Source organism: Oryctolagus cuniculus, chromosome 1, assembly GCF_051225735.1.
Source record: "Oryctolagus cuniculus isolate XC-2025 breed Fujian yellow rabbit chromosome 1, ASM5122573v1, whole genome shotgun sequence".
NCBI classification, from domain to species: Eukaryota; Metazoa; Chordata; class Mammalia; order Lagomorpha; family Leporidae; genus Oryctolagus; species Oryctolagus cuniculus.
In genome coordinates this window covers 32,135,848-32,163,040 of record NC_142867.1, presented here as the reverse complement: position 1 = coordinate 32,163,040, position 27,193 = coordinate 32,135,848, and the positions used below count along the sequence as shown (strand labels likewise).

General features: G+C 49.6%; 1 long non-coding RNA gene across 10 annotated transcripts in view; it reads right to left on the bottom strand.

Annotated features, from left to right (window-relative positions):
* LOC149128342 (uncharacterized) overlaps nt 1–27,193 on the bottom strand; it is a 46,390-nt gene that overhangs the window by 14,603 nt on the left and 4,594 nt on the right. For 7 of the 10 annotated variants that reach the window (XR_016230277.1, XR_016230284.1, XR_016230289.1 and 4 more), the window contains exon 2: nt 3,521–3,659. The exons of the other annotated variants lie outside the window; for them this stretch is intronic. This is a non-coding gene — a long non-coding RNA (uncharacterized LOC149128342). The remainder of the gene's footprint in view (nt 1–3,520; nt 3,660–27,193) is intronic. 10 annotated transcript variants of the gene reach the window in all.

Below are 27,193 nucleotides of genomic sequence, written 5' to 3'. Positions count from 1 at the left end.
TCTCTGCTGTGGCCCGGGAGTGCAGTGGAGGATGGCCCAGGTCCTTGGGCCCCTGCACCCGCATGGGAGACCAGGAGGAAGCACCTGGCTCCTGGCTTCAGATCAGTGTAGTTCCGGCTGTAGTGGCCATATGAGGGGGTGGGGGGTGGGGGGTGGGGGTGGGGGTGAACCAACGGAAAAAAGACCTTTCTCTCTGTCTCTCACTGTCTAACTCTGTCAAATAAATAAAAAATATATACAGAATAATATGAATAACATAAATGTAAAGAATAAGCCAAGAATAAATCCAAATAACTAAGTCCAGATGTATTTGAAGAAAGGATATGGCCAGGGGTGTCAACCTACCAGGTAGAACAAGGAGGGAAGGGCCATAGGTAATTCCCCATGGACAATTCCAGCACACAAGGGTTTAGGGGCAGGGATAAGGGCTAGAGTATGGGCTTACAGATGCCTCTGGGCATGTGGCCATGGCAGCAAGGTCAGTGAGTCCAGAAAAGGAGGCATTGTCTAGTTACAATTTGTATTTGGTCCAAGTTACATGAGTGGTTTAAGGGCTGGATTAACAGAGAGGTCTCTTGGTGTGAGTGAAGAATTTTTTTTTAAAGAGAGATTTTTTTTTTTATCTGCTGGTTTGCTCTAAATGGCTGCAATGGTCAGGGCTGGGCCAGGCTGAAGCCAGGAGCCAGGAGCTTCGTCCAGGTCTCCCACATGGGTGCAGGGGCCCAAAGACTTGGGCCATTTTCCATTGCTTTCCTAGGTGCAGTTGCAGGGAGCTGGATCAGAAACGGAGCAGCCAGGACTCGAACTAGCACCCATATGGGGTGCCAGCACGGTAGGCAGAGGCTTAACCTTCTATGCCACAGTGTCAGTCCCCAGACCATGGGTCTTGATAGGGTATATTCTCATATGAGAAATGCCAGTGGATACAGCCATGTGCAATGCCCAGGGAGATGAGGCAAATGGTTAAAGCCAAGGAGATGAGGGCAGCACATGGACCTGGGGTCAGCGAGGAGGTGAGGCCATGGGAATAAGGTGGAACAGGGTTGGAGCACAGGGAGATGGCCTCTGGGGAAGGGGAAAGTGCAGGCAAAAGGGCGAAGGCCAGGGTCAGGTCTATGGGTGGCAATGGTGTCAAGAAGTCTCGATAGAGAATATAGTCAAGGTAGCAAGGCCAATAGATACATGTACTTAAAGCAGGTGGCTATGCATGGGACATATAGCAAGGCTATTGGTGGGCAATGTGCCTGTCATTTGGCCTGGGCATATAGCCAAGGCCATAGGTGACAAGGTAGAACACCAGAAAATATCCTAGGAATAAGTCCAGGTGGGGTTGCCTGGGGGGATATGAACTGTGGTACAGAAGAGGTCTCAGGGTGGGGAATGGGCCAAGGGACGTCACAGGGAATAAAACCATAGAGGCAAAGCCAGTGCCTAAGCCCAGACTGGAACGGCTGGGATATTAGGGGGAGGTGGGGAAGCCCTGACACAAGTCAGTGGGGGTTAAAGGGCTGGCAACTGGCCTGCACATAAGTCATGTGACTCAGGCTACTGGAGACAGCAACAGGGGAAGAGATCCACGTGTGTTTTGCCCACAGGGGTATGCAGGGTGGGCGTGGGAAAAGGGCCAGGTGAACAGGCGGGGATAATGGCCAAGGGTCTCATGAAGGCACATAGTCCTAGAAGCAAGGCCAGTGGATACAACTAAGGGAGGAATAATCGAGTGGTTAAGACAAGTTTGGCAAAACATGAGGGAGTTGGGAAGGAATCAGGGCAACAAATGGGTCTGGAGACTGGTATGGGCATGTGGCCACTGGAATGACAGCTGAGGGTTTAGCAAAGGGGACAAGGCCTAGGGATACCTTTCAGATGTGTTTAGGCACAGGGTCATGGGCAAGGGTACAAGCAAGGAAAAGGACCAGGTCTGTGAGTGGCTGTAGGATGGCAACAAAATGGCCAGGGGTACTGAAAGGGCCTCTAGCCATGGGAACTGGGAGAACACTCAGGCAGGCACTATGGCAAAATGGTTAAGGGCTAACTCCTGGGAGAGGTGAGCAGGTTTGGAGCAAGGTATGGAGTTTAGATCTGGCCTTGACACATGGCTATAGGTGAAAGGGCACTGGGTTCAGAATATGGGAGAATGGCATATGGGCAAGTCCTGAATTGGTGGGCCAGGTGGGTAAGGGCATGGGGCATGCACTAGGGTGAGGGCCTGGTCTCTAGATACAGAAAAGGACACGGATCGCGAGAGGGCACGTGAAAATGGCACGTGAAAATGGCATGTGAAAATGCTGTTGGCTATAGCCAGAGGGAAATGGCCAGGGGCTTAAGGCAGGTGAGTAAATCCTGATGGGTATGGGCCACATAGGGCTCACAACAAGCCATGCTATAAAGTCAAGTGACTAAGGCCAGGAAGAACAGCCAGGGACGTAGTCAAGATAGAAAACTGCAGATAGGATTATTGCCACTGAGGTATGGAAGGGTCGGGGAAGGGCTGAGAAGCTGCCCAAAGCATATTGCACTGTGAGCCAGTCCAGTGGATACAGATGGGGAGACAGCCTAAGGATAAATCCAGGTGGACTTGGTCAGGGATCTAGGGGCAGGAGTATTGATTTAAATAAGATCAATTCTTTGGGTAGGAGAAATGGCTAGGGCTCTTGATAGGGCATATGGTCACAAGAACAACAAACAAGCACAGAGGATATACCCAGGCATAATCACCAAAGCAGTGAGGTCTGGAAGATACAGACACAGTTATGTGCAAGGTACAAGGTGAGGGGTTGGGGTCCAGACTGGTCCAGGAGCCATGGGCAGAAGGCCAGTGGGTACAATTCAGGGTTAGGGAGAGATGGCCAAGTGATTAAGCCTACATTCCTAACGCCTAGTATATTTCATATCAATTGGGCTGGGGTATGGGTCTGGGGTCTGGCCTGGGCATATACATGGAAATAAGTCCAGAAAGACCAACAAGATGGAAAGGCTGAGGGATAATTCCATGAGCCTTTGTCAAGGGGCATATGGACAGAGGTAGGGACTCTAGAAAGGGTAAGGTCTGTGGGTGGGGACAATGGCCAAGGCAAGTAGCCAGGGGAACAGGCCAGAACATACGGACAAGCACAAGTACCTGGTAGATGAAGAAATGGGGTAAAGTCTTGAAGATTGAGCTGGGTATGTTGGGGATATCAGATATGAACAGAGCTTATAGCCATGGGCTAAAGGTAGTAAATACAGCTAAGGTTGTGTATGTGTGTGTGCATGCATGTCTGCCTATGTAAAAAGCCAGGAAACGAAGCAGATAATTAAATCCACAATACTTGATGGATTTTGGTAGTGATTGAGAGGGTCTATGCAGGGAGGAAGGGCCAGCAATGTGGCATTAAGGGTAAAGTCACCACCTGGAATGCCATCATCACATATGGGTGCTGGTTTGAGTCCCAGCTGCTCCACTTCCAATCCAGCTCCCTGATGATGGCCTGGGAAAAGCAACAGAAAATGGTGCAAGTGCCTGGGCCCCTCTACTCACCTGGAAACCTGGAGGAAGCCCCTGGATCCTGGCTTTGGCCTGGCTCGGCCCTGGAGTTTGCAGCCATCTGGGGAGTGAACTAGTGGATGGAAGATCTCGCTCTCTCTGTGTGTCTCTCCTTCTCTTTCAGGAACTCTGACTTTCAAACAAATAAATAAATTTTAAAAAATGAAACAGGCAGAGAGTCTATGGGTCTGGATCTGGACTGAGCAAATAGCTATGGGGATAAGTCCAGTGGGTACAGAACACAAAAAGGTGTTGAGATTTTCCAGCTGTTTTGCTACTGGGATATGGACAAGGGTATACACTGAACAGTGGGCCAGATCTGTGGTTGCAGATAACAGTCAGGTTTCCTGATAAGGCACACGGCCATGGGAATGAAGCCAGCAGAGTCAATAAGGTGCAATGGCCAGGTGGTTATGGCAGAGGGGTGAAGCCTGGGAAATATGGTAAGCCTTAGTGGGGGATGTATGGGCCTGGGTATATGGCTATGGGTCTAAAGACCTGTATGGAATGACCAATGGATGAATTGTGGTGTGGCTGGATGGGTGGATAATAGGCTAGAGTAGGGACCAGGGTAAAGAACAGGTGTCTGGGTTGGAAAAAGGCCAGGAGCTTGACGTAATACATGGCCATGCGAGCAAGGCCACGTGCAGATGTTAATGGTCAGAGTACAAAAGGAAAGTGCGTAAATCCAAATACATATGGGGTGGAGAGGTGGCTGTAACTTGCCAGGACATGTGGTCATGTGACTGGGGCCAGGGTATATATAGCCAGGGTGGTTGGGTCTGGCCATGTGGGTGAGGCTAGTGGATACAGCAAAAGAGAAAAGTCTAGGGTTAATTCTATGTTTTGGCCAGTAGGACACAGGCAAGCGTGTGCATTGGGGAATGGACCATGTCTGTGGGTGGGGATAATGGCCAGGTTAGGGGTCTTGATGGGAACAAGGCCAGAAAACACAGACAAGCACAGTTACCTGGTGGCTCAAACATACAGGTGTTGGGATATATGGGCAGGATATATGGGGCTGGACTCTGACCTGGGCTAATAGTCAGGACCAAAGGCCGCTGAATAATACTGGGAATTGGGGGTATGGGAGGATGGTCAGCTGATTAAGCCTAGGTACACCTGCCTAGGGGATTCGGACCTCAGTTAGGGTGGGGGCTGGGTCTGGGGTTTCACCTGGACATATATAGCCATGGAAATAAGGCCAGTGGATACAGCAAAGGTAAATACCTAGGGATAATTCCAGGTCTGTTTTGGCAGGGGTATGGGCTGTGGAAAGGGCATGTCTGTGTGTGGACAGGGGTTGAGATACAGCGTAAAGCCATGGGAGCAGGGCCAAAGGGTACAGGCTAGCACAGTGGCCAGTTTAAGCAAAAGAGTAAGGTCAGGGAGATATAGGCTGGGTATGAGGAAGATACCAGTACGGGGTCTGGACTGGGCTTATAGCCAGGGGCTGAAGGCCAGTGAAATGGCTAGGGGAGCTGGGGGGAGGGGCGTCCAGGTGATACAGTCTATGTTTGCAATTCCTAGGGGATTTGGGCAGGGATTGAGGCTGGTTGTAGGATATGGCCAAGAGAATAAGGCCAGTGGGGAAATGAAAAAGGAAGGGGTTGGAAATCATTGCCTCTGTGATTGGCCAGTGGGATAGGGGTAGGGGTAGGGGTAGGCACTAAGGAATGGGCCAGGTCTGTGGTTGGCGATAATGCCCAGGCTTTCTGAAAGTGCGTACAGTCTAGAGAAGGAGTCCAGGATATACAGCTGGTCCAGTGGCCACTGGTTATGGCAGTGGGCTAACGTCTGGGAGGTATTGGAAGTCTAACAGATTTTTTTTTTTTGACAGGCAGAGTGGACAGTGAGAGAGAGAGAGAGACAGAGAGAAAGGTCTTCCTTTTGCCGTTGGTTCACCCTCCAATGGCCGCCGCGGCCGGCGCGCTGCGGCCGGTGCACCGCGCTGATCAGATGGCAGGAGCCAGGAGCCAGGTGCTTTTCCTGGTCTCCCATGGGGTGCAGGGCCCAAGCACCTGGGCCATCCTCCACTGCACTCCCTGGCCACAGCAGAGGGCTGGCCTGGAAGAGGGGCAACCGGGACAGAATCCGGCACCCCAACCGGGACTAGAACCCGGTGTGCTGGCGCCGCTAGGTGGAGGATTAGCCTAGTGAGCCGCGGCGCCGGCCACAGATGGGGTTTGGACTGGAGGCTTAGGCTGGGCATATCATCATGGACGAAAAGCTCCCTGGTAGAGCAAGGTTACACTGGCACATAAATGAATTGTGGTGAGGTGACCAGGTGGACAATAGGCTGGTATATGAGCCAGGGAAGAGCCAGATGTCTAAGACAGGAAAAGGGCCAGGGACTTCACATGGCAGATAGCCACAGGAGCAAGGGCATTGGCTAAAGCAGATGGGAAGTGCCAGCCTTCTAGAGGGAGACAGGTAAATGCAGGAGCATGATTCGAGAAAGTGATCTGCCCTGGCCAGTGTACAAGGTGATGAGACTAAAGCCAACGTGTACAGCCAGGGTGGTAAACAGAGGTAACACCAGATGTGAATTTTGCCATTGGTATAAGAAGAGCTGACGGCTGAGGAAGGACCAGGTGAATGGGTGGGGATATGGCCAGCTTTCACAGAAAGGCATACCCTGGTAGGAAATCCAGCATAAACAGCCTGGAGAGGAATGGCCCAGTGACTAAGACTAGTTAGCAAAAACCAAGGGTATTTGGTAAAGGACGATGGATCTGTATGTAGTCTAGCCCGAGCACTAGGACATTTAAGTAAGGCCTGGGGGAATGGATAGGGGGAGTAAGCTAAAGGATAAATCCAGGTGGATTTGGTCAGGAGTCCATGGGCAGGGATATGGGCTCAGGAAAGGGCCAGATCTGTAGACAGACATAACTGCCAGGGGTCTTGATAGAGCATACAACCACCAGAATAAGGTCAGAGGGTACACACAGGCAAAAGTGCCCGGTGGTTTAGACAAACACGTGAACAGGGTTATGTGCAGGGTGACAGCCTAGGGTCTGGACCTCACCTAGAGACATGAGCAGAAAGCAGGGGCATGCAGCTTGGGGAGGGGTATGGTGGGTGAAATAGCTAGAGGACTAAACCTACATTTGCCAGGCCAAGGGTATTTAGATCACAGTCAGAGCAGGGTACACATCTTTGGTCTGGCCTAGATGCACAGCCATGGGAGTAAGGCCAGTGCATGTAATAAGAGGGAAAGGAACATGTATTATTTCATGTGTCCTAGCCAAAACCACACAGGGAGGGGTATGCACTGAGAAATGAGCCAGGTCCGACACTGGGACAATTACAAGCTCCTGATAGGGCATATATTCATGGGAACAAGACCAGGGGATGTTGCCTGGTACAATGGCCAGGTGACTAGGGCAGAAGGGTAATGCCTTGGACACATGGATAGGCTGAGAAGCAGGGTATGGACCTGGGTCTGGCTGAAGGATGTAGCTTTGTGCATTCAGCCCCTTGATTGACCAAGGGTAGAATGGACTAAAGGTGACTTCTGTGGCTAGACAGCTTGGTAAAGGGCTAGGGAAAAAGCAAGGTTAATGGCCAGATGTCTACTTCAGGAAAACTACAGGGTCTTGACATGGCATATAGCCATAGAGCAAGGCCAGAGGATACAGCCAAGCAAAACCAATAGGTGATACAAGCATATAGGGGAGGTCTGGAGGTATAAGCATGGCATGTGTGGGATATGGGGCTGGTGCTTACCAGGGCACATAGCCAAGGGCAAAAAGCTAAAGATAGGCTCAACTGACAGGTATTCAGCCCAAGTGCACAAACCTTGGGGATTTCGGGCATGGATCAAGGCAGGTGACGGGTCAGGGTCTGGCTTGAGCATACGGCCTTAGGAATAAGATCAGTGGATACAGCAAGAGGGAATGGCCTCAGAATAATTGCAGGCATGATGGCTAGAGGGATATGGACAAGGAAGTGCACTGAGGAACAGGCCAGGTCTGTGTGGGGGATAAGGACCAGGGTTCCTTATTACACACATAGTCATGGGGACAATGTCAGGTGCAATGGGCACATGGTTATGGAAGAGGGGCAACGCCTAGGAGATAGTGGCACACTTCCAGGTAGGGTGTGAGCCTACACTCTGGCCTGAGAACCTGGCCATGGGCAGAAAGCCCATTGGTGGAACCAGGGTAGAATGGCTTACAGTTGAGTCTTGGTATTATGGGGTGGGGAAATATTGGGCGTGGTATGGGCTGGAGTAAAGGCCAGCTGTCTGGGATAAAGAGGCCGGGACCTGCATATATTGTGTAGCCATGGGAGCAAGGCTAGTACCTGAAGCCAAATGGGAACTGTCAGGGTATTAAAGGCAGGTGAGTAGTCTGAGCGAGAATGGCTGGGGTAAGCAGCGAATTGGCCAAGACATTAGGGCAGATGACTGTGGCCAGGGTAATAGATAATTTTAAGTTTTGCCGCCGGGTAAATGAGGATAAGAGCTGGGAAGGACCAGGTGAATGGTTGGGGATAATGGCCAGGGGCCAGGGAAGGCAGAGAGCCCAAGGAAGCAGGTCTACAGACAGAGCCCGGGATGATTGGATAAATGATTAGGACTAGTTGAGGGACCAGCATTGTGGCAAAGCAGGTTAAGCTGCTGCCTGTGATGCGGGCATCCTGTGTGGGCAGCAGTTCAGGTGTCAGCTGCTCCACTTCCCATCCAGCTCTCTGCTAATGGCTCGAGAAAGCAGCGGAGGATGACCCAAGTGCTTCAGCCCTTGCACCCACGTGGGAGACCTGGAGGAAGCTCCTGACTTCAGCCTGGCCCAGGCTGATGCAGTCATCTGGGGAGTGAACCAATGGATGGAAAGTTTCTCTCTGTCTCCCCCACTGTTTTGTAACTCTGCCCTTCAAATACTAAGAGTAATAATAACACACTGGAAAAAAAAACATCTTTTCTTTAAAAAAAAAAAAAAGCTGGTTGGGCAAAATCTGGGGTATTTGATCAGGGACTATAGGTCTGTAATCTGGGCTAGGCACAGCCCATGGGACTGGGTACAGACATCAGGAATGGTCCTCGGACTCATCCATGTGGATTTGGTCAGGGGTCTGTAGAAAGAGGTGCCACTTCCGGAAAGGGCTGTGAGTGGAGGCAATGGCCAGTGGTATTGAGAGAACATATGTCAATGGGGGTGAGGCCAGAGCACATAGCCAGGCACAGTCACCATGCGATTTAGGCAAAGGGTAATGTTTAGAAGACAGAACTTTAGGCAGCACAAGAGACTGGGCTTATTATGTGGGGGACATGGGGAGATGGCCAAGTGATTAAACCTGGGGTGGCAATAACCAAGGGGCTGGGGCAGGGATCAGGACAGAGTAGGAGGCTGGACTGTGGCATGGGTGTGTGTATATATATATATATATATATATATATGGCATTTTGAAAAAGGCCAGCAGATAAAGCAAGAAGGAACTACCAGGGATAATTCCAGGTGTGTTCGGCCCGGGGATAATGACAGAGGAATGGTTTATGGAGTGGGCTAGGTTTGTGGGAATAGATGAAGGCCAAGCATCTTCAAACGACGTATAGCCATGGGAGCAAGCAAGAGGATATAGCCAAGGACGATCACTCAGTGGTTCAAAATGGGGATAAAGTCGGGAGACACAGGCTTAGTGTGTGTGGGATTCAGGCCTAGAGTGTGAACTGGGCTTATAGCCTCCGTAAAAGGCATTCTATGCTGCTGTGAGTAGGGGAGGGACTAGCCCCATGTGACTAAGCCTAGTTGCACAATGCCTGGGGATTTGAGTGGGACTAAGGGAAGTCATGTGTGTGAGCCTGGCTGGGGCATATACCCATGGGAGAAGGGCCAAATGTTATAGCAAGAAGGAAAAGGCTAGGAATTATTCCAAGTGAGTTGGGTCAGCAGGATCTGGGAATGGCCAGGTTTGTAGTTAGGCACCATGGTGAGTATTCCAAATTGGGCATAAAGCCATGAGAACAAGGCCAGGAGTTACCATGAGGTGCAATGGCCATGTGGTTACAGCAAAGGCTAACATCTGGTAGATATGGATAGGCTTATAGTCAGGGTATGGGTCTGGGGTCTGGCCTGGTCATATGCCCATGGGTGAAAAGCACCTGGTAGAGCAAAGGTAGAATGCCCTATGGATGAGTTCCGGTGAGGCTGGACGTAGAGACTGAACACACATCTAACAAGCTGGTTATAGGTTAGGGTAAAGGCAAGGCTTCTGGCTTGCAAAAACAGCCAGGGCTTGATATAGCATGTAACCACAGGAGTCAGGCTACAGCTAAACCAGACAGAGATTGTCATGGTATTAAACACAGGTGGGTAACTCCAGGAGTGCAGGTGAGGTAAGCAGATGGAACCAGCCAGGACATAAAGTCAAATGGACAACCAGGATGGTTGAGAAAGTAGATAATTCCAGAGGTGAATTTTGCCATTGAGGTAAGGAAGAGTGAGTATTGGGGAGGGCCCAGGTGCATGGGTGGGGATAATTGCCAGTGGTTAGAACCAGGTGTATGGCCCAGAGAGGAAGGCCAATGGATATAGAATGGGGGTGGCGGGTGGGGTGGTGACCAGGTGAGTAAGACTAGCTTGGCAAAGCCTGGCATATCTTCTCAGGGACTGTGGTCTGGCCTGGGACAAGCCATGAAAGTAAGGCCAGTGGGTAGAGGGAATGGACTAAGGACGAATCCAGCTAGATTCGGTTAACGATCTGCAAGGAAGGGTGTGGGCTCAGGAAAGTGCCAGGTCTGTGGGTGTGGACAGTGGCCAGGGATCTTCACAGGGCATTGACCCAAGGATCAAGGCCAATTGCCAGGTAAGTTAGGGAAAGGGAAAAGATGTGGAACATACAGTGTTCCAGACGCTGCAACGGCCTACTGCATGGACCGTGCTTAGAGCCACGAGCTGGAGACCACTGGATGCCACAAGGGGAGGGGGATGTCAAATGATTAGGTCTAGGTTGGCAATGCCTGGGGCATTTGGGCAGTGATTAGGGTGTGGTATGTGGCTGGTTGTGGGCTGGGCATGTAGGCATGGGAATGCAACCGGTGGGAAAACACGGAGAAAGGACTAGGGATAACTCAGGTCTGTTTGGTCAGGGTGATGTGGGCAGGTGTATGGGCTATGGAAAGGACTAAGTCTCTGGGAGAAGACAGTGGCCAGGTGTCTTGATGGGAACATATAGCCAGAGAATATAGCCATGAGTAATTGGTATATATGTGCTTGGTGTATGTGTGGGATATGGGCATAGGATCTAATGTAGCCAAGGGTAAAAAGCCAATGAATACAGCTAAGAAATGGAGGAGGGCAGAATGGGCAGGTGATTAAAACCAGGGTTGCACATACGTGGAAATTTTGACAGAGATTAGAAAAGGTTATGTGTTTGGGTGTGGTCATGGGAATAAGGCCAGTGGCTATAGAAGAGGGAAAGGTCTAAGGTTTATCTTCAGGGATGGTGGCCAGAGGCATATGGGCAGTGGTACATACTAAGGAATGGGCCAGGTCTATGGTTTAGAAAATGACTGGGGCCCCTGGTAGGGTATATGGCCAGGGGAACAAGGCCAGGGGTGCAGCCTGGTACAATGGCTAGGTGATTATGAAGCAGGGGTAATACCTGGGAGATATGATTAGGCTAACAGATAGAATATGGGCCTGGGGTCTGGCAAGGGCAGAGACATTGGTTATCAAGCCCAAAAGTACAGAAGGGTAAAATATCTTTCTGACAAGTTATGGTGTGGCTGGACAGGTGGATAATGGGCTAGGGAATGGGCCATGTGCCTGGGTGAGAAAAAAGTGGCAGAGACTTACCATGGTATACAGCCATGGGAACCAGGTCAGTGGCTAAAGGCAAACAGGAATTTCCAGGGTACAAAAGGGTAAGTCCAGGCCTGGCATTGTGGTCTAGTGGGTAAAGTAGCCACCTAGGACACTGGCATCCCATATGGGCGCTGGTTTGAGTCCTGGTTGCTCTGCTTCCAACCCAGCTCCCCGGTAATGGCCTGGGGAAAGTAATGGAAAATGGTCCAAGTGTTTGGGGCCCTGCACCCATGTGAGAGATCCAGAAGCAGCCAGCTGGGAAGTGAACCAGAAGATGGAAGACCTCTCTCTTTCTCTGCCTCTCTCTCTCTCTCTCTCTCTCTCTCTCTCTCTCTCTCTCCGTCTCTCTGTAACTCTTTCAAATAAATAAATAAATATTTTGTAAAAAGGTGGGAGAGGGATTGTGCCAGGAGAAGACCAGGTGAATGGGTGGGAAAAATGATCCAGAGTCTTACCACAGCCTAGGGAGGATGGCCAGGTGATAAAGATCAATTTGGCACAACCTAGGGAATTTGATCAGGGACAATGAATATTTGTTCTGGGCTACATGCAGGCCAAGGGAATAATGCCAGTGGGTACAGATGGGGGAATAGCTGAAGGTTTGGTCAGGGGTGTATGAGCAGAGGTATGGGTGTGGGCAAGGGCCAGGTTTGTGGGTGGAGACAGTGGCTTGGGGATTTGATGGGGCATAACGCCAGGAGAATGAAACAAGAGGCTGTAGCTGGCAAAGTATCCAGGTGATTTGGGGAAGGAATGGGGTCTGGGAAACAAGGACCAGGCTTTGGGAAAGGTGAGGGTTGGGGTAAGGACTAGGCCTACATTAATGGGCAGAAGGCCCCTGGGAATACAGCCTCAGGTGTTGTCCGGGAGTCGGGAGAAGGGGAGGTGGGTATACGCCTAGGTTGGCAATAACTAGGGACTTGGGGCAACATTAGATAGGGGTATGGATCTGGATCAGGCATGTGAGTCCCCCACGCTAGGATGGTCAAGGGATAATTCCAGGTCTCTTTGGCCTGGGGCATGTGGACAGGAGTATGTGCTCCGGACAGGGCCAAGATGGAGTGGGAACAATGGCCAGGGATGTTTGTAAGGCATTTAGCCATAGGAACAAGGCCAGCCTATACAGGATAGCACAATGTTCAGCTGGTTCAGGGAAAAGAGTAAGTTCTAGGACATACAGCCTGGATCTGTGGGAGACTCGGGACTGGAGCCTGCACTTGGTTTATAGCCATAGGCTAAAGGCCAGTGAAAACAGCTAAGGATGTTTATTTTGGGGGTGCCGTCGGGCACTAGTCACAAAATTGAAGCCTATGTTTGCAGTGCCTGGGAAATTTTGTCAGTGATTAGGGTAGACCATGGGAATGGGTATGGCCAAGGGAGTCAGGACAGTGGGTAAAGCAGCAGAGAGAGTAATAGGAATGACTTCAATGTTGTGTTTGGCCAGGAGAATATGGGCAGGGGTATGTACTGAGGAATGGGACAGGGCTGTGGTTGGGGACAACGTCCAGTTTTACTGATACTGTGACAGCCACAGGAACAAGGCTAGAGGCAATGCCAGGTGTTTATGCGAGGGGTGATGCCTGAGATATATGGATAGGCTTAGAAGCAGGGCTTGGATGGGGGTGTGGCTGGGCCATGATATAAAACCTCCAGTAGAGCAAGGTAGAAAGGCCTATAGATGATCATAGTGAGGCTTCACAGGTGGATAATGGGATGGGGTGGGGCCAGCACAAGGACTAGGTGTCTGGGTCAGAGGACCATGGGTTTCACATGGTTTATGCACTTTGGAGCAAGCCCAGAGGCTAAAGCCACATGGGAGTTGTCAGGTTAGTAAAGGCAGGTGGTTAAATGTAGACAGGTTTGGGCTGTGTATGTGACTGGGATTGTAAGGTTGTGAGACTAAGGCCAGGGTGGTAGAGAAGGTTATTTCCAGATGCTAACTTTGTCACTAGTATAAGGAAAGGGGAATGCTATTATTGACAGACCAGGTGAATGGTGGGACAATGGCCAGTGGTCAGAGCAAGGCATATGGTCCTGGGTAGGATATCTACTGTACACAGCTCAGGGAGGAAGTGCCAGGTGATCAGGACAAGCTTGCCAAAACCTGGGGTCCTGGCTCAGGGGTGATGGATCTGTGGTCTGGCTGGGTATGAGGCTGTGTATATAAGATCAGTAGGGGGGCTGGCACGGTGGTCACTTGGTTAATCCTCTGCCTGTGGCACCAGCATCCTATATGGGTGCTGGTTCTAGTTCCGGCTGCTCCTCTTCCAGTCCAGCTCTGTGCTGTGGCCCGGGAGGGCAGTAGAGGATGGTCCAAGTGCTTGGGCCCCTGCACCTGTGTGGGAGACCAGGAGGAAGCACCTGGTTCCTGGCTTCAGGTCGGCATAGCTCCAGCTATGCCATTTGTGGCCATTTGGGGGGTGAACCAACGGAAGGAAGACCTTTCTGTCTCTCTCTCTCTCATTGTCTAACTCTATCTGTCCAAAAAAAAAAAAAATCAGTGGGTACAGATTGGGGGAAAACCCTTAGGATTAATCTGGGTAGATTTGGTCAAGAGTCTACAGGCTCAGGAAAGGAGCAGGACCACGGTGGACACAATGGCTAGGGATCTTGATAGGGCATGTAACCACTAGAATACACAGAGGATACATAGAGGCATTAATCGCCAGGTGAGTTAGGCAAAGCCGTAAGGTCTGGAATACAGGGACAGGATTAGAAACAGCGTAAAGCTCAGGGAACTGGACTGCACCTAGAGCCTTGGATGGGAAGGCAAGTGCATACAGCTGGGGGAGGGGTGGGGGCCAGGGATAACGACTAGGTTCACAATGCCTAAGGGATTTGGGCAACAATTGGTACAGGTTATATGTCTGGGGTCTGGCCTAGATGTAAGGCCAATGGAGTAAGGCCAGTGCATATGCAAGAGTGAAAGGATTGAGTTTAACTCCACATGTGCTTGACCAGTGGGATATGGGGAAGGCTATGTCCTGGGGAATGGGCCAGGATTCTAGTTTGGGACAATGGCCTGTTTCCTAAAAGTGCTTAAAGCCGAAGGGAAAAGGCCAGCGGATACAGCCTGCTGCAACGGCCACATGATTATGGCAGGAGGGTAATGCCTGGGAAATATAGGCAGGAGGACAAGCAGGGTGTGGGCCTGGGGAGTGGCCTGAGTCCTTGGGCTTAAATTGCCTAATTAGGGGCCAGCGCTGTGGCGCAGCGGGTTAACACCCTGGCCTGAAGTGTCGGCATCCCCTATGGGCACCAGTTCGAGACCTGGCTGCTCCATTTCCGATCCAGCTCTCTGATACGGCTTGGGAAAGCAGTAGAAGATGACCCAACTCATTGGGCCCCTGCACCCATGTGTGAGACCCGGAGGAGGCTCCTGGCTCCTGGCTTCAGATCGGTGCAGCTCCAGCTATTGCGGCCAATTGGGGAGTGAACCAGCAGATGGAAGACCTCTCTCTCTCTCTCTCTCTCCCTCTCTCTCTCTCTCTCTCTCTCTTTCTGCCTTTCCTCTCTCTGTGTAACTCTGACTTTCAGATAAATAAATAAAAATATTTAAAAAATAATAAATAAAACGCCTAGTTAGACCAAGGATAGAGTGGCCTGTGGATGATTCTTCCTGTGGCTACACAAGTGGATGGTGGACTGGGGTATGGACAGTAGTGATGGCCATGTGTCTGGGTGGGATTAGGTCGATAATCTCAAGGTGTATAGCCTTTGGAGCAAGACCAAGGAATCCAGATATAGGGAAAGGCCTACAAATAATCCCATGTCTGTTTGGCTAAGGGGTAAGGGCAAGAATATGGGTTGTTGAAAGGGCATAGTTGGTGGTGGGGGCAAGGACTAAATGTCTTTATAGGGCACATAGGGAAGCAAACAAGGCCAGGATACAATCAAGCACAATCCCCTTGTGGTTCACGTTTATTGGGAAGGCCTGGAAAATGTGGGCATGCTATGTTTGGGATGCAGGCCTGGGGTCTACCACTGCTTTTAGACAAGGGTAAAAAGCCAATGAACACTGCTGGGAATCGAGTAGGAAATGGATAGATGATTAAACCCAGATTTGGAAAGACTTAGGGATTCTGCCAAGAATCATAATGGATTATGGTTCAGGGTTGTGCCTGGGCATATATTTTTGAAATGAAGCCAGTGGATAGGAAGAGAGGTTCAGGAATAATTACAGGTGTGGTGGCCGGTGGGATATGGACAAGGATGTGCACTGTGGGATGGACTAGACTACAGTTGGGAATAAGGGCCTGGTAGGGCCTACGGGCCAGGGGACACAGCAGGCACCACAGTCAGGTGGCTATGGAGGAGAGAATCCTGGGAGACACTGGGGGAAATTCCAGGTGGATTTTGAATCTTGGATCTGACCTGGGTACATGGCCATTGGCATAAAGCTTCCTAGTAGAGCATGGAGGGTGCAGCCTTTGAATGAGCCTTGGTGTGGCTGAGTGGATGGATAACAGCCTGGGGCCTGGGCAGGGATAAGGGCCAGGTGCTGGCAAAAGGGCCAGGAGCTTGGCATGGTGTACAGCCATGGGAACAAGGCCAGCAGCTACAAGCAGATGGCAACTGCCATGGCATTAGAGGCAGGTGGGCAAATCCAGAGGTATAGGGCAGGGTAAACAGCTGGAACTTTCCAGGGCATAAGCTCAGATGACTAAGTCCAGGGTATACAGCTGGGGGTGGGGGCAGGTAGGAGAGTAGGGAAAATGGGTATTTCCAGACATGAGTTTCACCATTGTGGTAAGGAAGGGTAAAAGCTAGGGAAGGAGCAGCTGAGTGAATAGGGATAATGGCCAGGGTATAGAAGTCCAAGGCACATACCTGGGAAGGAAGGCCAGTGGATATGGCTCAGGAGGAATGGCTAAAATGAATGTGGCAAAAAAAACCCAAGGTATTTGGTCAGGGAAGATGAATCTTTGGTCTGGGAGTAAGGCCAGTGGATACAGAGAGGGAGAATGGTCTAAGGATAATTTCAGTAGATTTGATCTGGGATATGTGGGGAGGGACATGGGTTCAAGACAAGGTTAAGTCTATTGATGGGGACAATGAGCAGGTGTCTTGATAGAGCATATTGCCACAGGAACAAGGCCAGAGGTTACAGCCAGGCAAAAATAAACAGGTGATATAGGTAAAAAGGGTATGATTTGGATGACAGGTCCAGAGTTACCTGAAAGGTAAGTACCTGGGATCTGGACTAGACCTAGATCCATGGTCAGACGGCCATAGGATGCAGCTTAGGGAGTGAGAATAGCAGGTAAATTGTCACATATGTGGGTCAGGAAACGGGAAAGGGGGCTCAACAGAGCATACAGCCAAGGTAACAGGACCAGAGGATACGGTGAAGTACAAAGGGCAGGTCACTCAAACAATGGGGCAAGATCTAGGATATATGGGTTCGCATGTTTGGGATATGGTTCTAGAGTCTGGGGTCTGGACATGGTAATATGCAGGGTGATAGGGAAGATCAGAATTCCCTGTGTGAAGTTTGCAATTTGGGTAAAGAATGGCAAGAGCCAGGATGGACAATGTGTACAGATGGGAATAATGGCTAGGGGTTGTACCAAGGCGTTTATCCCAGGAATGAAGGCCACTGGCTATAGCTTGAGGAGGAATGGCCAGGTGGTTAAAGCCAATACTATGGGATTGGATTAGGGGAATGTGGTCTGTGGCTTGGTCTGGCCAGAATACTTAGATTTAAGGACATTTGGTACAGACAAGGGGATCAGCCTAAGGATAAATAGGATAAATCAAGGTGGATTTGGTGAACAGTCTGTGGAAATACTAGCTTAGGGTAGACAATGGCAGGGCCGTTGATGGGACATTCAGCCATTGGAACCACACCAGAGGATACATTCAGGTGCAGTAACCTGGTGACTTAGGTAAAAGATAAGATCTGGAAGATATGGACAGAGCTATATACAATATAAGGGCCTGGGTTCCAGAATGGGCCAGGAGCCAATAGTAAGGAGGCCAGTGGATACAGATGCAGGGGCTGGAGAGGTGTGGCCAGCCAACTAAGCCTAGGTTTTGGGCAGCAAGTAGGGAAGGGTATGGAGTTATGGTCTGGCCTGGGCACATGGCCATTTGTTAAAGACCAGTGGATCAAGTAAAGAGGAAACTTCTAAGGATAATTCTGGGTTTATTTGGCCATGCAATATGGGCAGGAGAGGAGACAAAGGTCAGAGGTTTTGATAGGGCATATAGCCATGGAAGCAAGGCAAGAGGATAGAATCCAGGATAATTTCCAGATGATCCACTCATAAGGGCAAGATCTAGGCGAAATGGGTATTGTATATGTGGGACATGGGCATAGGGTCTGGACTGGGCACATATCCAAGGGCGACAGGACAGTGTGTACTGCTGAGAATGGGGAAGGGATAATCACTAGGTGATTGCACCTAAGTGTAAAATGCCTAGGGGATTTTGGTGGTGTTTAAGGAAGGTCATGGGTCTGGGTGTACCTTGGGCATATGGCAGTGAGGGTGAGGCCAGTGGGTACAGCAAGATGGAAAGGTCTATGGATTATTCCACATGTGTGTGACCATCGAATATGGATGTGATGATGCACAGGGGAATGAGCAAGGTTTGTGGTTAGGGTCAATGGCCAGTGTTCTACATAGGGCATATAGCCATGAGAACAAGCTCAGGAGATACTGTCAATGGTAATGGCCAGGTAGTTATGGCAAAGGGGTGATGCCTGAAAGAGACAGGTAGTCTGACAGGTTAGGATGGGTCTGGGATATGGCCTGGTCATATGTCCATGGACATAAAGGTCCCTGGTAACTAGATGGCTTCACTGTTGAATTCTACCAGACATTTAAAGAACAACTAACTCCAATTCTTCTCACGTTATTCACAACAATTGAAAGGGAGAGAATCCTCCCAAACTCTTTCTATGAAGCAAAAAAGCATCACCTTAATTCCTGAACCTGAAAAAGAAACAACAGAGAAAGAGAACTATAGACCAATTTCTCTAATGAACATAGAAGCAAAAATCCTCAACAAAATACTGGCTAATCAAATCGAACAACACATCAGAAAGATCATTCACCTGGACCAAGTGCGATTTATCCCTGGTATGCAGGGATGGTTCAACATTTGAAAATCAATCAATGTGACACATCACACTAACAAACTGAAGAACAAAAATCATAGGATTATCTTAATAGATGCAGAGAAAGTATTTCACCTTTCATGATGAAAACTCTAATAAATTGGGTATAGAAGGAACTTTCCTCAACACAATCAAGGCAATTCATGACAAACCCATGCCCAGCGTCCTATTGAATAGGGAAAAGTTGGAAGCATTCCCACTGAGATCCAGAACCAGATAAGGTTGCCCACTCTTGCCACTGCTATTCAGTATAGTCCTGGAAGTTTTAGCCAGAGCCATTAGGCAAGAAAAAGAAATCAAAGGGATACAAATTAGGAAGGAGGAAGTCAAACTATTCCTATTTTCAGATTACATGATTCTATATATAGGGCATCCAAAAGATTCTACTAAGAGACTGTTGGAACTCATAGAAGAGTTTGGTAAAGTGTCAGGATATAAAAATCAACACAAAAAATCAATAGCCTTTGTATACACAGACAATGCCATGGCTGAGAAAGAATCCCATTCACAATAGCCACAAACAAAAAATCAAATACCTTGAAATAAATTTAACCAAGGAAGTCAAAGATCACTATGATGAGAATTACAAAACGCTGAAGAAAGAAATAGGGGCTGGCACTGTGGCATAGCAGGCAAAGCTGCTGCCTATAGTGCCAGCATCCCATATGTGCGCCAGTTTGAGTCCTGGCTGCTCCACTTCTGATCTAGCTCTCTGCTAAAGCCTGGGAAAGCAGTGGAGGATGGCCCAAGTCCTTGGGCCCCTGCACCCACATGAGAGACATGGAAGAAGCTCCTGGCTCCTGACTTCAGATTGGCACAGTCCCAGCCATTGCAGCCATTTGGGGAGTGAACCAGTGGATGGAAGACCTCTCTCTCTCTCTCTCTTTCTCTCTGTCTCTGCCTCTGCATCTCTGTAGCTCTGCCCTTCAAATAAATAAATAAATCTGAGAAACAAACAAACAAACAAAAGAAGACACAAAAAATGGAGAAATCCTTTACATTCATGGATTAGAAGAATCAATATCATCAAAAGGTCCATACTACCAAAAGAAATTTACAGATTCAATGTGATACCAGTCAAAATACCAAGGACATTCTTCTTAGATATAGAAAAAATGATGCTGAAATTCATATGGAAACAAAAGAGTCCCCAGATAGCTAAAGTCATCATGTACAACAAAAACAAAGCTGCAGGCATCACAATACCAGATTCAAAGACATACTACAGGGAAGTTATAATCAAAACAGCCTGGTACTGATACAAAAACAGATGGAAAGACCAATGGAACAGAATAGAAACTGCAGAAATCAACCCACGCATCTACAACCAACTTATCTTTAACAAAGGAGCTAAAATCAATCCCAGGGGCAAGGACAGTCTCTTCAACATATGGTGCTGGGAAAACTGGATCTCTGCATGCAGAAGTATGAAGCAAGACCCCTACCTTACACCCTACACACAAATCCACTCAAAATGGATCAAAGACCTAAATCTATGACCTGATATCATCAAATTTTTAGCGAACATTGGGGAAACCATGCAAAATATTGGCATAGGCAAAGAGTTCTTGGAAAAGACTCAGAGGCACAGGCAATTAAAGTCAATATTGACAAATGGGATTATATCAAATTGAAAGCTTCTGTACTGCAAAAGAAACACTCAGGAAAGTGAAGAGGCAACCAACAGAATGGGAGAAATTATTTGCAAATTATGCAATTAATAAAGGATTAATAACAAGGATATATAGAGATCAAGAAACTCAACAACAACAAAACAAACACCCAGTTAAGAAATGGGCAGGGGCCAGCGCTGAGGTATAATGGGTAAAGCCACCACCTCCAGTTCCAGCATCCTATATGGGTGCCGGTTCGAGTCACAGCTGCTTCACTTCCAATCCAGCTCTGTGCTATGGCCTGGAGAAGCAGTGAAAGATGGCCCCAAGGCCTTGGGCCCTTGCACCCATGTGGGAGACCCAGAAGAAGCTCCTGGCTCCTGGCTTCCAATTGGCGCAGCTGTGAACCAACTGGGGAGTGAACCAGCAGATAGAAGACCTCCTCTCTCTCTCTCTCTCTCCCTCTCCTTCTCTCTGTGTGTAACTCTGACTTTCAAATAAATAAATATTTTTTAAAAAATAAAAGGGGGCAAAGGACTTAAAGAGACACTTTTCAAAAGAGGAAAGCCAACTGGCCAACAGACACATGAAAAAATGCTCAGGATCACTAGCTCTCAGTGAAAAGAGCGGGGAAAGGGTCTATGGTTTTTGATAGAACATATAACTATGGGAGTAAGGCCAATAGATAGTTAGGCAGGAGTGTCCAAGGGCTTAAGGACAAGGGCACCTGGATATGTCCTGAGGGATATGGACGGGGTAAGGGGCTTCGAACGGGTCATGTGACTAAGGCAAGTGAGTACAGTTATGGGGTAATTTCTGATAGGTCATTCAAGGTGTTTTCTTCAGGAGGGGGAATGTAGGGACAAGTTTTGGGGAAGGATATGGCTTTAAGTGTAGATAACGGCCAGGGGTCTAGCCAGTGCAAATAACTCTAGCAGCAAGGACATCGGATAGCTCAGGGGTGATAGGCCAGGTGATTAAGGCTACGGTGGCAATGCCTGAAGCATTTGGGCAGGGATGATGGGGTCAGCATCTGGGGTCTGACCTGGGCATATGGCCAAAATAGTAAGGCTAGGGCAGGACCAGAAAGACAAAGCCAAAAGGCCAGGCAGTATTTAAAGGACCTAAGTGACAGCTCCTAACCCTCCAACCTGGTTGTTAGAGGGACAACTGCACATGAGGGTGCTTCAAAAGCTCCACAGAAAATGGAATTCAAAGCTAGTATCTCAGCACAAAACGTTCTGAAATTCATGTATCCGAGGGGTGGCATAACAGGTAAAGCCGCCGCCACCACCTGCAGTGCTGCCATCCTATACGGATGCTGGTTCAAGTCCCAGCTGCTCCACTTCCAATCCAGCTCTCTGCTATGGCCTGGGAAAGCAGTAGAAGATGGCCCAACTCCTTGGGCCCTGCACTGGGATGGGAAACCCAGAAGAAGCTCCTGGGTCTTGGCTCTGGATCAGCACAGCTCCGGCCATTGCAGCCAACTGGGGAGCGATCCAGAGGATGGAAGACCTCTCTCTCTCTCTCTCTCTCTCTGTGCCTCTCCTTCTCTGTGTAACTCTGACTTTCAAATAAATCTTTAAAAAAAAAGAGTGGGAAAAGTTTGAGAAAAATGCAGATTATGGAAAAAATATTACACATGGATCTCAAACTTCCTTTTCCTCCCAAAAACCCTTATCTTTTTTTAAAATATTCATTCATTTATTTATGTGAAAGAGTGATAGAGAAAGAGAGAGAAATCTTCCATCTGCTAGTTCACTTCCCAATGGTCTCAATAGCTTGGGCTGATCCAGGCTGGAGCTAAGAGCCTGAAGCTTAATCCAGGTCTCCTGCCTGGATAGCAGGGGCCCAGGTACTTGGGCCATCCATCCTCCACTGCCTTCCCAGACACATTAGCTGCACACTGTTTCAAACAGGGTGTCTAAGAGCAAAATGCTCGATTTTCAAATTAAGCTCTAAAATAATAATAGCCCTAAGAATAAATAACTGGAGTGATACCTATCAGGATTTATCTAAAAGCACACCAGATTGGAGAGAGCTCACCCTTAATCACTGTCCCCAAACGTAGCTTGAAGAAAAACTTAGAGGTTGAACTCTCACTGCAAGTATGTCTGACTTCATCCTCCTCCTTTGCAAAATAAGATGTAAGTTCTATCCGTAGGGGTGTGTAAAGGATTTTAATTCAAACTCTGATTTTTCTGAAAGGTGAAAGAGACCACAACATCTAAAAATAAGGCCCATGGAGACGGAAATGCTGGTGACCCTCATTCAATCATTACCATTGTGTCCGTGTATTGAATTACCATCCCATACTCCATAAATAGCTACAAGCATTTATATTTCAATGAAAATTAGACCCTTACAAAGCACTCCAAGTCATAATGAACTATTGAATAGAATTGGTGGGATATTCCTTATGGAATAATGCAATCATTTGCTCAAGAAAGTTGAAAAAATATACAGACTGCTATTTTGAATTTGGCCCTCCAAAAATCTTTTTTTTTAATTTATTTGCGAGGTAGAGTTACAAAGAGAGAGATGAAGAGACAGAGAGAAAGATCTCCTATCTGCTGGTCCACTCCCCAAATGGCCACAACAGCCTCAGCTGCGCCGATCCAAAACCAGGAACCAGGAGCTTCTTCTGGGTCTCCCACACAGGTGCAGGGTCCCAAGGACTTGGACCATTTTCCACTGCTTTCCCAGGCCCTAGCAGAAAGCTGGATCAGAAGAGGAGCAGCTGGGACATGACCCAGTGCCCATATAGGATGCCAGTGCCACAGGTGGAGGCTTAGCCCACTACACCACAGCACCAGTCCCCTCCAAAAATCTTGATGCTCACACTAAATAAAGATGAACAAATACATATCAATAAACCAAATGAAGGGAAAAAATTAATTCTATCTAAAAATTATCAGTATTTACTGTTAAAAACCAAAGCATGTTCTCCTTACATTTGATTAAAATGAGTTTATACTTCCAACATTTGCTGAAACACAGCAGCAAATGAGGTTAACCTTTTTGCCATGAAAGATGGACAAAGGCTCAATATCCTTATGAAGAGTGGATGCAAACCAACAGGGGTAGAGAAATAGCCAGCAGAAAAATGGGTTCATGGATCCGTAAGAAATGGGATGTTTGAAAAGGAAAATATTCATTTCTAAATAAAAAATGCCAGCTAAAACAAGATGCAATTGAAAGTCTCACCTACCCCACTGAGCACATTTGGGGGCTTTTAAAATTGTTCTTGCCTAACTCAGTGCTGAACACTTGAATTGGAGGGACTTACCTTCTAACTTGATGAAGGGAAGGATAAATTGGCACAACCTCTTTTGGAAAGTAATCTAGATGCTTGGGGCTGAGGTAGGGACTTTCAAAAGGGAAAGTTTAGGGCCCTCCCAGAACAAAGACGGGGCACCGTGGCCTGCCCAGTAACTATGTGCAGCCATAGAGCTCCCTCGTAGCAACCCTATAGCCTTGGGGCACCCAATCGGAATGTATGTGACCGTGAAAGGGAGTCAACGGAACTAAGATTGCACGTAAGGCAATTCCCGCTTTGATCGGGGCTCAGATTTTTGGCTATGAATCCACTGGGCCTTATGCTGGCATAAATAAATCCCGCTTCCTGCTAAAGCCTCAGTGTTGTGTCTCTCTGTCCAAGTATCCCACAACATGGCCACTTGGGGCATGACCCGGCGGATGGAAGAGATCTCCCTATATCTGTCTTTCAAACACATAAATAAATGAACAGAAAGAGGATTGTGACAGAGAAGCCTGGGGGTGGATCAGGCCAGCTCAGGGCGGGCATTCCATAGGAGAACAATCACAGTTTCCATGGCCAGGGGACGGTGGTCAGGAGGAATCTACCTGTTAGCAGCTGGATTCGCTCAGGATGAGCTGGGAGGCAGCCCGCCGCACACCTGCCAACCAACCTGGGCAGGAGGGACACCTGACCAGATTGAACACGAATCCTGGGAGCTTTCCTGAGCTCTCCCACCTGTGCAGTGCCCCCTCCCATCCCGTGCACCTGCTGACTAGCTTCTGGCTGTTCCCTAGGAGGGCTGCTCACAGGCTGCAGAATCATGTCCTTGGGGAGAAGTCTAAAGCCCCTGAACTGAGGGATGGCTGAAGAGGCGGGAGAGGAATTCACACACATGGGAATCCCAGTGCCTCCAAGGAAGGAGGAGGAACAGGAGGCTGGTGCCAGAGCTGGGGTGGGCAGAAGGACCCCAGGGTGGGTGTTACAACCCAGGAGATGGATGTGCAGGGGTCCCCAGGGCATGTGGTGAAGCCCCTTTAGATAAAGGGGGGATAGACTCCCCAGCTGGGGCCAGAGATGAAATCACCTGCCTGGGAAACCTTCTTGGGCAGAGAAAACCCACTTTAACTGAGGAAGTGCTGCAGTTACAAGTGTGCTGCCTGGGCTTCAGTCCACATCGTGCTGCTCTCTTGCAAGCATCAGGCAATGAGCACCCTAAGGAGGGCCCGCCTGCTAGGATCACAGTTTGTGTCGCAGCAACAGCCAGCCCCTACCTGACCTGCTTACCCACGGCTGCCTCGCAGGGTGTGCAAAGCATCTGCCTCTGCTCACTCCGCTCTGGGAGTTCTCATCACTCATTCAGCCATGGGCCTGAATCCATAATGGCTCACTTCTGGCAACAAAGTAGATCCATTGGGACCCAGAGGATCACGGGGAGCAGAGTGGGCTGTGGGGCCGGGAGCAGGTGGAAACGTGTGTGGGATGGGAACACACATCACTCTCCTCCGCACTGCCCCCACCATCAAACCATTGGCTGCAGCTCTGGAATCTAAATGTAAGCACTTGCCTGGCTATTTCTCCTTGCAAGGAAAGGCACACACGCAGGTGCAGTGCCCCACCCCGAGGCTGCAACCACTTTGTGGACAGATCGTGCAGCAGGGTTCTCTTCCTCTGTCAACTGATCCCAGCGCACTTCCCATGAGGCCAGAGCATCAGGCTGAGGGAGAGCAGGCAGTGCAGCAAGAGGAGGAACCACGGGCATCTGGGCTGCTGCTTTGTGGAACTTACTTCTGCTTCTGCACCTGCGTGGGCCTGGCCAGGGAGATCCCCCTCTGTCTGTGCTCACTCAGCTTTGCGGCGTGGTGGGTGAGACAACACCCAGCTCATGAGGCGTAGTGCAGTTGCATGGTAACTTAGCAGCTCAAGGGCTCAGTTTCTGTTAAAGCCCAGTAGCAGGCCAACAGCCGTCTCTCAAAGGAGAGTAATTATCTGCAGGTAATGCCAGGGCTTCGCTCCAAAATCCTCAGGGGCTTCCACTGTGTCCCAATAGCTTCCCCACCTGCCACTGACACCCCAGTCTCCCCTGCATCTGCTGATCCAATGGCCCAAAAGGCAGGGCAGCTGGCCCAGCAGCCCAGACCTGTGGCAGAGCTGTCTCCTGTTCTGTGCCCCATTCAAAACCAGCAGTTAGGGCCAATACTGTGGCACAGTGTACTAAGCCTATGCCTGCGACATCAGCATCCAATTTATGAGCCCAGTTGAAGTCCCACCAGCTCCATTTCCCATCCAGCCCCCTGCTAATATGCCTGGGAAAGCATACTTGGGCCCCTGCCACCCATGTGGGAGACCCAGATGGAGTTCCAGGCTCCTGCCTTTGCAGCCCTGGCCATTGCTGTCATGGGGTGAATGAACAAACCAGCGGATGGAAGATCTCTCCTTTGTCTCTTTGTCTCTTGCTCCTTCTCATCTATCACTCTGCCCTTCAAATAAAATAAAGAATTCTAAACAAAACAAAAAAACAACAACAGCCATTTGGGCCACTCATAGATGGGCAGAGACACTCGCCCAAATGAAGAATGTGCCACCGCCAAAACACAAACAGGCCCACGAGGCGCTGGCGCCCTCTCCTGGTTGCAGGAAGGGTCGGGTACAACAATTTGCCCTTCACCTTGGGAGGGGTACTGCATCTCGCCCCATGCCACTGGCACCCCTCACTGGGGTGGACCAGCCCTGAACTCTAGCCGGGTTTCTTTCCCACACCCCAACACGTGAATGTGTCAGCAAGAACAGGGTTGATGTCACTCAGGCTCACAGAGAGCTGTCAGCATAACATCGACCATGGGGCGGGGCCAAGGCCGCATCCACAGCTGTGATCCCTGCCATCTACACGGAGGTGTGGACTCCTCAGGTAGGACAGGGATGTCGCCCAGGAGAGCTGAATGGCCACCCAGGGACAACGGCCACCCCTGCATCCCTCACGTCCCTGGGGTGGCCCTGCGGGGCATGGCACTGCTCTGACTTGCTATTTCCCTGGGGAGAGGCAGCTCTCGGGGCTTCCACCCTCACTCCATCCCTCCAACGCAGGGATTCCGCCAGCTGCCAAGGGTGCCCACGCCAGTGACGCACGGAGGATGCCGGGAGTCGGACCTGAGCTGGAGCTCCACCAGTTACACCTCACTCCCATCACCTCCCAGTCCGACTGCGGGGCCCCAGGGACACCCTGGCTCTCCTGGGAGCTATGTCCCCCCGAGCCAGGGTCCAGGAGGCCCTGAAAATTCTGTTATTTCCTTTTCCTTGGTGCACAGTGACCTTGATAAAAGGCTGCAGGTAGCTTGTGGTGGGGGGAGCTTTGGAGAAGGCGGATGGCATTGGTATAAACGGCTGGCACTGCACCAGGATGCTTTCTGGAGGGTACCCTGGCATCCCCTTCATCCAAGAGGGTCTGGGGCTGTAATCGGCTCACGTCTGGCAGTGGGCTGAGGGGCCATGACCCTCCACTTCAATGACTCCAGGGAGATTTGCGTTCACTTGACTGAAAAGCTTTCTGCTCATCTAGAATGAGAAAGAATGTACTAACCTCCTTATCTCTCTCTCTTCTAGGCCCGCCACGACTAATCAGCCAATGCCCCAGGTCTACGCCAGTCAGACTGCTATGGGGCAACCGGGCAGGGAGGTAGGCGCGAACAAGTGAAGCAGGCAGGAAGATTTTCCCACAACTTCTGCGTCTCCCCGCCCTGCAGCTTCACTTGTCAATCTAGGATGCCCACTTTGCACCTGCATCTCGCTCGGACGCCATGATGGCCACTTCGAAGTTAAACGCCATTGAAGGCAACCCGAAACTCCAAGAAAACCTCATGCATACCA